The sequence below is a fragment of the Sinocyclocheilus anshuiensis genome, unplaced genomic scaffold (assembly GCF_001515605.1).
Source record: "Sinocyclocheilus anshuiensis isolate Anshui unplaced genomic scaffold, SAMN03320099.WGS_v1.1 scaffold1148, whole genome shotgun sequence".
In the NCBI taxonomy this organism is placed as follows: Eukaryota; Metazoa; Chordata; class Actinopteri; order Cypriniformes; family Cyprinidae; genus Sinocyclocheilus; species Sinocyclocheilus anshuiensis.
In genome coordinates this window covers 836,214-846,723 of record NW_015548259.1, presented here as the reverse complement: position 1 = coordinate 846,723, position 10,510 = coordinate 836,214, and positions in this window count along the sequence as shown.

The following is a 10,510-nucleotide window of genomic DNA, read 5'->3' as shown; positions in this document are numbered from 1 at the left end:
ATTTATCAGGAGCTAGAAGTTTGTCAAACTTTGGAAAGTTTGGAAAACAAAAGTCTCTCATATTTTCTAAGTTCTGTCGACTCCATGCAGGGAATGGGATGGGTTTCATAAATCTCTGAGCCAAGTTCCTTTGAGTCCATTGGGGGGCCAGGCATCAGCCATGACTCAGTCTTTCAAGTGTAACTCGAGCCAGGACATCTGCATCGCTCGAGAGGAGGGTACTGAGGCGCCGATTTGGAACACTCGGCATCAGGAATTTTGGGAAGCAGTGATGCCTATATCAAGCCACTTTGATTCTGAGATGCTAATTTGTTCTTTGTTGCCACAAGATGTTGTTTTTGTGTTACTGATTGTCAGTGAAGCCACTGGTTTTAAGAGACGAGAAAAGCAAGCTTTCTGTCATTGTTTTCCTCAGGTGCTTCCATAGCCCGTGCTAATGTTCACAGCCAGAGGGAAGCCGTGTGTCTGCTGTCTGAGTTCAGCAACAGATATCATTATTGCAAAAACCTTGGTAAAAGTGGAGAATTATTACACCACTATGCTAGTATATTATTCATTTGTTTTTCTGTCCTGGGCTTTTAGGAGACAGTTCATTTGAGAGGTTCTGTGGTCATTTAGACTCTAACAGCAGTTTGTTTACACTCTTAAAAATAAAGGTTCTTTATTTGCATCTGTGGTTCCACCTTTAACATTCAGAGAAACTCTCCATTGCACTAAAGGTTCTTTGAGGTGGAATAGGTTCAATAATATTCTTTACACTAAGAAAATTTGTTCTTTTAAGAACTATTCACTGAAAGACTGTTTTGGGAACACTATTTGGAACCTTTCTTTTTAACTTATTTTAACTTATCTTCAGTTAACTTCACATTTAGCAGTGTAGTGAAAATAAAATCTAGGGTGTTGTCAAGGTGTTCTGGGTGGTTGCTATGTAGCTGTTTAGCGGTGCATGTCAAAAGTCTCTAATGCCCGTTTTTTCCCCAGCAGGGTGGCCAGTGCATGCATTTCCCCAGTAAAAATGTCAATTTCCAGTCTGGCAGCAATGACCACACATTCAATTGATGTGCATTGCATTCCTGTGTACAGTATGTCACTTTGGCTGCTTTATTTTTCCCATCTTTGACATGAAGGAAAAAAGCTGAATAAAAAGTTTCTTAATACTCAGAATATTGGTAAAAGTACATGATGCATCTTCATTATTCAAATAGCTAAATAATTTTTTACATGGATTTTTGCCCTCATTTACAGTTTGGAGGAGTCTTCAGACGTTATGATAGCTTTAGACTTTATTTACCTCCAGTTGGATGATATCAAATATGTTTGATATTTTGAACCGATATTATAATACTATTTTAGGCACATTCGTTTGTCATGCATCTAGCAATGAGGCGCATGTTTCTGCACAAATTTGTTGTGGTTGGAACAAGTTTAAAGTTGTGACAATGTAATCCTCAGTCATTTAATGTACAGAGTTTGTTGGAAGTCGGCAAGTGTGTGATGGCTAAAATCTGTTCAGATTTTAAAAGTCATTTAGTTTATTCTCAAGCCTTAACTTGTACCACATGATTTTCTTCAAACTGTTGCTATACCATAGTAGTAGCATCAAAATGTAAGTTTCAAGCTAATTCTCAGAAGAAATTTTACAGCAATTCTTACTATAACATAGTAAGCTTAGCTAGAAATGTTTGTATTGATGTATTTGTATAAATTAGGCCTAATAGGTTAGGAGTTTGTTGTAGTTTGTTCTAAACTCCTAACTCTTAAGTATTAGAAATTATAATACATATTATAATACATACTCATTATTTGATATTCTATGTCAAATGTAGCAGGAAAATAATGAAGAAATGTATCATGTATAGTTGTCATTTATTTTCTTGAAGGATTTAATTGCATGTTATAATAGATCATTCTCTTATACTAGACTTTCCAATGGAGGCACATGTTGACAGGAAGTGGCAAGCATAATCGCTCACATTTTATTGTGTCTCTCCTTTTTCTGCTAACAGTGCCCGTGTGTGTCTTTGTGTTCAATCTTGTCAGTGTGTGACCTCCCATGTCCTAGAGTCCTGCCACCACACCCTCCAGCTCTCAGCATGTCTGTTCCACCCTAGACATGAGCCAGGTTGCCAGAGCTACGCTACTCCCACCCATTAGCTGCAAGAATCCAACATAACCATGGTAACAAGTCTCTCACCCCAGGGGAGATGAGCAACAGAACTGAAAGACTCCATTCAATTTCCACATCCCCAGTCCACTAGGGCTGACAGCCTCTCATCGTTTGTGTTGCAGTGGGCAGGGGTATGTGCTCATTAAAAAAGCCAACACACACTTGCTCTCTCTCTATACACAAGTCCGTGGACACACACTGCCGTACATGCACTTCGCATTATCTTCACATTAGACCGCATCCTTCCTTACCATTTGAATGCTTGAATTGAGTCTGCGCACTTAGCCTGACAGAAGATAAGCTATGTTTTAGGGCTGTACACCTGAAGATGCTGGATCAATACTCTTATTCACCTTTGCCACCCCTTCCTAATAATTCAGATCTGTGTACATACAACGATATCTGTTATGTGGTTTCTGACTCACATTTGTTGTTATTATTTTAGTAATCAAACAGTACAGAGAAACAAAATATGGCCCAGTACCCACACCTGAGGCACACCGGCCTCCTTTGGAAGCACATGCCTGTCTAATCTGTGGTTATTAATCCGTAATTTATCTATTTGCAGTTAGTCACCACAATATCTAGATGCATCTAGTCCCTCATGTGATGATTGCATTGGAGTGCATGCTTCAAATGTACCTCGATGAATCTGTGCTGATGAGATCCAAGAAAGGTTAATGAAGCACAATGGGAAATCAGCCCTCCTCCACTAGTGCTGTGAAGAGGCTAAAGGAGTTCTCTCTAGGTAGAGTGGGAGAGAGCAATTTCAGGTTCTCTCCGGTGAGCGATGAAGCTGCAGTGCCCACACTGCCTGAATCAAAGCCCAGCCCAGCCCCAGTGCACAGGGAAACCATGCAGGCTTTCAATTATTAGTCAGGCTGGGGACTGGGGACTGGAGACTGGAAGCAAGAGGTAAGAAACTCTGCTGGCAAAACTCCATATATCAGTTACTCTTATTTTTTTAAAAGCAAAATATATGTTAGGAATAGAAAATGTTAAGGCTGGAGAAACATGGACTAGTTTCAGGTTTTTTGAGGAGAAACTGTAATGGGCAACGCTTAGATTCTCTTTAGTGCAATGCTCAGGTTGGCGATTGCTACTCAGATTTGTGTTTCGATTGCACACTGTCAGGTTTGTGTGTTTGGCCGCCGGAACAACGTTCTATTGTGAATGCACTTACAACCTTTATAATGGCAGTGATTGGGTGTTATTTTTCAATAGTCTAAAACAAGGGTGGGCAACGTTGGTCCTGGAGAGCCACAGTCCTGCAGAGTTTTGCTCCAACCTTGATAAAAACTCACCTGCCTGTAGCTTTCTAGTAAACCTTAGACCTTAATTAGCTTGTTCAAGTGTGTGTGATTAGGGTTGGAGCAGAACTCTGCAGGACTGTGGCTCTTCAGGACCAATGTTGGCCACCCCTGGTCTAAAAGAACTCCAATAAAGCACATCCATAAATAAATAAAGGCCTCCTGAAGTGAATCAATGTGTTTTTGTATGAAGAATATCCATATGTAAAACTTTATGAACAGTAATCTCTAGCTTCCGCTAACTGTCGGAAGAGCCAGGACATTTTTTAATATAACTCCAATTGGATTCGTCTGAAAGAAGAAAGTCATATACACCTAGGATGCCTTCAGGGTGAGTAAATCATGGGTTAATTTTCATTTTTTGGTGAACTATCTTTTTAATGCCCCATAAATCACCTCTCTCATCCCTCTTATAAATAGTGCTTGATGGCACTGGTTCCTCCTTCAGAAACAGGAAGTAACTGGTCTGGGGTGGAGGCAGTGAGAGAGCGAAATAAAGATAAACAGAGAGAGAGGGGAAGATAAAGCAAGCACATGGGCTCTTAACCAGATATGCCAAACCTAAGTGAGCCTGATCATTACGCCTTAGTGCTTTCTCTAGAAACCTCATATGGAAGTTCAGCATCTCTACACAGCAACTTCAATGACCCTAAAGGCCCCAAAAAGTGTGAGAAATTAGGTGTTTGTGTGAGCATGACGAGAGCTGGTGAGTTGTAGAGTAAGGGTGGAGGTGGTTTGTTATTAGTTAGAAGGGTGTGGTGTCAGCGCTAAGAGATGTAGGTGGGTTGTGAAATTAATTGAGGGTGCGTCCACAGTTGCACTAATGTTGCTCTAATGTTTATAATGTTGTCTGCTCAGCAGAGCTTGTGCAAGTTTGTCCGCACAATAGTTACACATTGTTTTCAAACAGATGGCCCACTCAGAGGACTTCAAAACAGGCTTTTAACACTGCTCCTCCCAAGGCAAAGTTCAATCCAGACATGCAACGTGGGAGATGAGCAACAACAGTCTATCAGCAGTGGCTGGACCCATGTAGAAAGGAACAGAGTAGAACAACAAATATTTGGCAGCCATTCTCCCATCCAAAGGCACACAAGAGGGCCCCCAGTCGAATGTTTGCTTTGCTGGTGGAGAGTGTCTCACATTGTTTTCACTGAGGTCATCACAGACGTCAGAAGAGTGTGGTTTCGGCCAGTACTTTCTCTCTCTTTCTTTTTCTGCCCACCGCCACACCACTGAGGAAGTATCTATGATGTCAGCGTAGCTTCACACCCATAACGCCCCTCACTGATAGTCCCCAGAGCTGACCTCTCCCTCAAAAGGTTGTAAGCAGGATTTTTATTTTATTTTTTTGCAAAGAAAACATGCTGCTTTCTCTTTTGTTTTTTGTCTATGTAAACAATGGGTCTTGATCTGGTTTGGTGAAAGGATAATTTGATTAAAAAGGGAGTAGAAAGAATATTCCATGTCTGTCTTTTGGGATCAGGTCACATTTGTCATGAAAACTTACTTCAGCTAGAAAATTGATTTTCATTAGGATGAAGTCATGAAGGTTATTGTTGATGTCAGTGTAAAAACATATATGTTGCCAAGCCAACATGTATCATATGTTTCTGTTCCTAATGAACAGTGAGATTTATGACTGAAAGAATACCTATATTTTCCTTCCTTATAATCACACCCAGATGGTCTTTGTGGAATCACATTTTCTGTGCTGATTTTGGGTGGAAATCTGAGGAATGGATTGAAATACGCTAAAATATATTCAAAAGAGTTAAGAGTAGTAAACATTACTCCAGTCTTCTGTCTCACATTATACTTTAGAAATCATTTTAATATGCTGATTTGGTGCTTGCGAAACATTTAATCTTATTCTTATTTTTGTATAAAATACATTTTCATGATTTTTTTGATAAATAAAAAGTTCAAAACAACAGCATTTTTGTCAGTGTAAAAGTCTTTACTGTCACTTTTACGTGAAATGAAGCCTTGCTAAATAAATTCTATACCTAAAACAAAAATGTGTTGAATGGAGCTGCCTCGCTGTCTACATCACAAATCTAATTTTCCTGGCCTGGAAATTTTCGGACAAGGGCTTCCTGAAACATGAAGATACACTTGATTTGCTTCATTATCTTCATTAGTGCAATTCTCTGGCCTTTTTTAGCAAATAAATGACTGCTATTCATATTATCCCTCTCCTCAAGTCTCTGCACAGGTCTACGGTCAATAAAATTACTTCTGAAAAAAATAATATAAAATATCTCTGGGTTAGCAGCTCTGTACTGTGAAGGTGAGCTGATCCCACGACAGTAGTGTTGTGAGAGGAAAAAGAAATGAAGGATTCAGATGATTATTATTTTGATGCCGTTCTCATCAGTTTACTACAGTGACATAACAATTTATGTTATTTTCCACAGTAACCTAAAATTGCTCATCCTGTGGCCCTTAAAGAGTGAGCTTCCCCTACAAAAAAAAATAAATAAAGAGATGAGCAAAACAGCTAAAAGCAGCATTTTTTGGAGATGTGATACTTGGTGGCACAAGCAGCACCAGCTGGGAGGGGGTGTAAGCGTTGTGCTATGCTGAGAATGTACATGGAACCTCCCTCCTCGCTCTCACCATCCCTCCTGGACCAAACTGTGCTTTGTTCCCCTCCCAAAGGGGAAGGAGATTAATTCAGTGCTGGATCAGGTAAGCCCAGTGATTTTCCCGGGGATGTTGCAGCTGGTCTTTTGGAATTAGCTGCACGCTCTCCCGGCAGCTGGGGGATGAAAGTGGAAGTGTGGCTTGCAAATGGCCTCCAGGCAGGAAAGGAGCCTTGACAGGTACACTAGGATAAACACTGATTGCATTCAAAAACACATTGTCTGCTGTGATACATATCAAAGAGGGATTCTCTTTGTGTTTGAGCATCTGTCTTATGCTTTTAAAATGTGCTGTGACTGTAAAATGCCCATACTGATCATCTAATGAGCTGCTACAGATTCTTGACAGATATATACCTAAATAAATGGACAGATGCATATCTGTGTGACTATCTGTATGATGTTTCAATAGCATGCAGTGTCTGTGTGTAGAAGATAGAGTATATGGCAATATTAGAGTCGGTGTAGATTGAATGAGGAAGTGGGATACGGGCAGACTTTACCTCGCTCTCAAAGCCAGACTCGGTACACCTGCATCTCGGTAGCGCCGGCCCCCTGCAGCTGTCTGCACACCTCTGTCACCGGCCTCTGTGTACAATTTCCAAACACAGCACGACCCCCAATCCAGAGCCACCACTCTTATCAGTGTGCATGTTTGAATGTGCAATGTAGACACAAAAACAAAGAGCCTCGTTAAATAGGTGTTTTTTCATTCATTTCGCAATGAAACAAAAGTAGCAGATCTTTTTTTTCCATATTGTGACATACATCCGAGTGTAACACATTATTGAAAAAATGTCAAGCAGGGGACTTTGTTTTACCTTTACGAAAATTATCCATGGTTTTTATTATAGTAAAAGTGTAGCAATGTTTTTGGTTTTTGGTAATGTTTTGATTACCATTTGTATAACCATAGTTTTACTACAAATACCATGGTTAAACCATGGTTTGTTTATGGCTATGGTTTAACTACAACAACCATGTTTTTTTATTTTATTTGTTGTAAAAAACCATGGTTAATTTTCGTAAGGGTATCCATCATTGTTGGTTGGATTTTGCGTTGTATTCAAAAATTAATGCGAGCTTGCAGTCGATTTTGTAGAGGTGGAGTTTAGGCAGACAAAATGACTGGAGAAGTCTGATATTTTCACTGGAATATTGAGTGATTATTCACAATAAGACTAATAACATGCATTTACAAAATAGGTTTGATTTTCATTTCATACCAAATTTAAGATGCACATAATTTTGATTGCTTGGTTAATGTTTATGCATGACTTTTAATACATTTAAAAGACCCCAGTTGTGGCCTAATGGTTAGAGAGTCAGACTTGTAACCTGAAAATTCGAGGGTTCGAGTCTCAGTGCCGGTGGGAAATGTAGGTGGGGGTAGTGAATGAACAGTGCTTTCTTACACCTACAATACCCACAACTGAGGTGCCCTGGTTGCCACAGCAAAAATGGCTGCCCACTGTTCCAGGTGTATGTTTATGGTGTGTGTGTGTTCACTACTCAGTGCTGTGTGTGTGCACTTGGATGGGATAAATGCAGAGCACAAATTCCAAGTATGGGTTACCATACTTGGCTACATGACACATCCCTTAACTTAAGGGGAAATTGTCAAAAGGTGGTGGAAAACACATGAGCAAGATTGAAGAAAAGGTTATTTAATTCTTACCCTTGTAGTCCAAAAAGTCCATATAATATGAGGATGTGCAATGCTAGATATAAAAAGGTCAAGTGCTGCGTTAATTCATCCAATCAGTGACACTGTCAGTGCAGATATGCAAATAAGAACGTTAACCCCGGGCTTAGGAGTGTACAATGTGTGAAAGGTCACTTTATGAATACAAGGATTAAATGTTAACCCTGGGTAAATTATGAGCAGTATGAAATGTGAAACAGGATTCCATTTACCTGGGTTTAGAAAGACCCAGGATTAACTATTTCAAGTGTGAGAAGCCATAAAAAGATTAATCTATAGATAGAATTGAAATTGCTATGTTCACATACTCATTAAACAATTATGAGACAATGTTTAAGTCTTCAAATGGATATTGCATCTATTATTAAATGTACCTCATATTTGAAAAATTACTGTGAATGCTGAAATCATTATTCCTGTTCAGTGTACATCTACAAATAAGACAAGCTAATAAATAACCACAATAAAGCAATATACAGGCTCCGCATTTGAAAATAAAATCTGATTTTAGAATGCAGGATATTGCCAAAAGAGAAAGTTCAAAACCCAGTGAGTTTGAACAACATAAAAATAGATTAAAAAAAAAAAGTAGGGCTCAGTCTGACCAGTCTAAAAGTTAAATGACAAACTTGTAAGAAGCATTTTATGCAACTGGCCAATAAGTGATTTTTAGTATGTTGCTCTGCGGTTGCTAGGGGGTTCTCAGTGGTATTTACTATATGGCTGTGCAATTGCTAGGAGGATCTGGATGTTTTTTTAGTATGTTGCTATGCAGTTGCTAGGGTGTTCTGTGTAGTTTTTATCATGTTGCTGTGTGGTTTGGAGGAGATTGTTGTTGACTTCAGGAGAGTGCTCTATCTATATTTATGTTCTACTGTTAGTGTTATCTGTATGCACCAAGGGTCTGAGAGTAACGCAATTTCAATTCTCTGTGTGTATGTGCTGTACATGTGGAAGAATTGACAATAAAGCAGACTTGACTTGACTTGACTTGACTTGACTAGTTGCTAGGGTTTTAAGGGTAGAGTTTAACACGTTTCTAAGTAGTTGAGTCAGTATAGCCACCAAAAATCTCTAGTAGATGGGTTTTTACAAGCATTTTAATTGGCAAAAATCTTATTACTTAAAGCAACAACACACTTACAGTATCCTTGCATTATCTGCATGATCTGAGGTGTCTGTAGCACAAGCCCTTAATACCATATGAGCAATAATGATAGCTTGCCTTTGCTATCTCAACTGAAGTTACCTTCTAAACCAAACTGATCAAAATACTCATTTGGGTTGGAATTAAGTGATGCTGTTAATATTAGTGTATAGTAGTGTACAATGTGTGTGGAAGCTTACAAGAATATCCCAGCATTTTAATTTCCCAAAAAATTGAAAAGATCATGCAAAATAATAGTTGCTTTTCAAAGTAACTTTTTTTTTCCTACTGTTTTTGCCTTTTGCCCCAAACCCTTGTCTATTTCATCACAAACCATGCAATAAGATTCACCTTGTATGGCTGGAGGACACCGACTCCCCCTATGAAGTCTAACCTCTGAACACTGCTTGTCAGCTCCAGCGTTTGTCTAATGGAAGTCAGTGGGGTCCAGAGTTGTTGTGGATCCCACTGATTTTTTAATTATATGGACAAAAACAGTTCTTCAAAATATCTTCTTTTGTTCAATCTGGAACTCTGTTCTCACAAGAGGAGTGAAAATATGCCTCAAACAAAGTAGTTTGATGGCTAGTATTTTTTATCACTCTGTCACTCTTTGACATAAGGCCCTTTATTGTGCATCTCTATGAGTGGGAGGATGGATGTGGTATTAAACAAAAAGCTCTGATAAGGTTGTGCAGAGGAAGTGCTCTTTGCGCCAATCCCCTACTGACTTCCACGATCCGTCCAGGCATTTCCCCTCCACAGGAAACGCCCTCACCAGGGAACATATACGGAATGCTGCCTTTTGTTCACAGAGAGAGATAAGTGCTGTGACAATGCTCCAAGTGTGGTATTTTTGCATCCTCTCGCCATCGAAAGGAGGTTTATCGAAACGAAGGGTGGGTAATGCGCTGTCTCCATCTCTCAGCTGGTCCTACATCTGGTCCTATGACTCATTGTCTACTCCCTGCAGGAAAAGTGGGCTTAACTTCCCATCTATCTTTTAAGACTACATATCACCACTTTCTGTGCCAAAAATTGCAATTCTTCTGAGTAATGTGCATGGTTGTGAAAGGACTGACGCTCTTTTGCATAAGCATAGACATTTATCAGGCCGAACACAATCAACCCAGACTTTCATTACACTTTCACAGGTCAGCCTAACACTTTTTAGGCAAAACCTTTGAAATTTTCTCTGAAATCCATAGGTTTGACATATAAGCAGTCCTTTCTAATTTAAACATGTATAATATGTCTAAAAAACTAATTATGTGTAGATTTTTTCATTCGTGTTTTTTTGTTTTTGTTTTTGTTTTTGATAGGTGCCTGAGATACCATATGTTCCCTTTCGATACTTCACTCGTACTGCGTCTTGCTTAAGACGCATATGGGAAAAAGCCTTTTTTCTCCTGAACTGAAGCCTATTTCATTCACGCAGTGAAACTGCACGGCCATTGGTTCGTGCAGGGCTTTAAAAACGAACCAATGGCACGGCAGCGGAGCTGCACGAGCCTATGGCGACGAAGCCCGCCA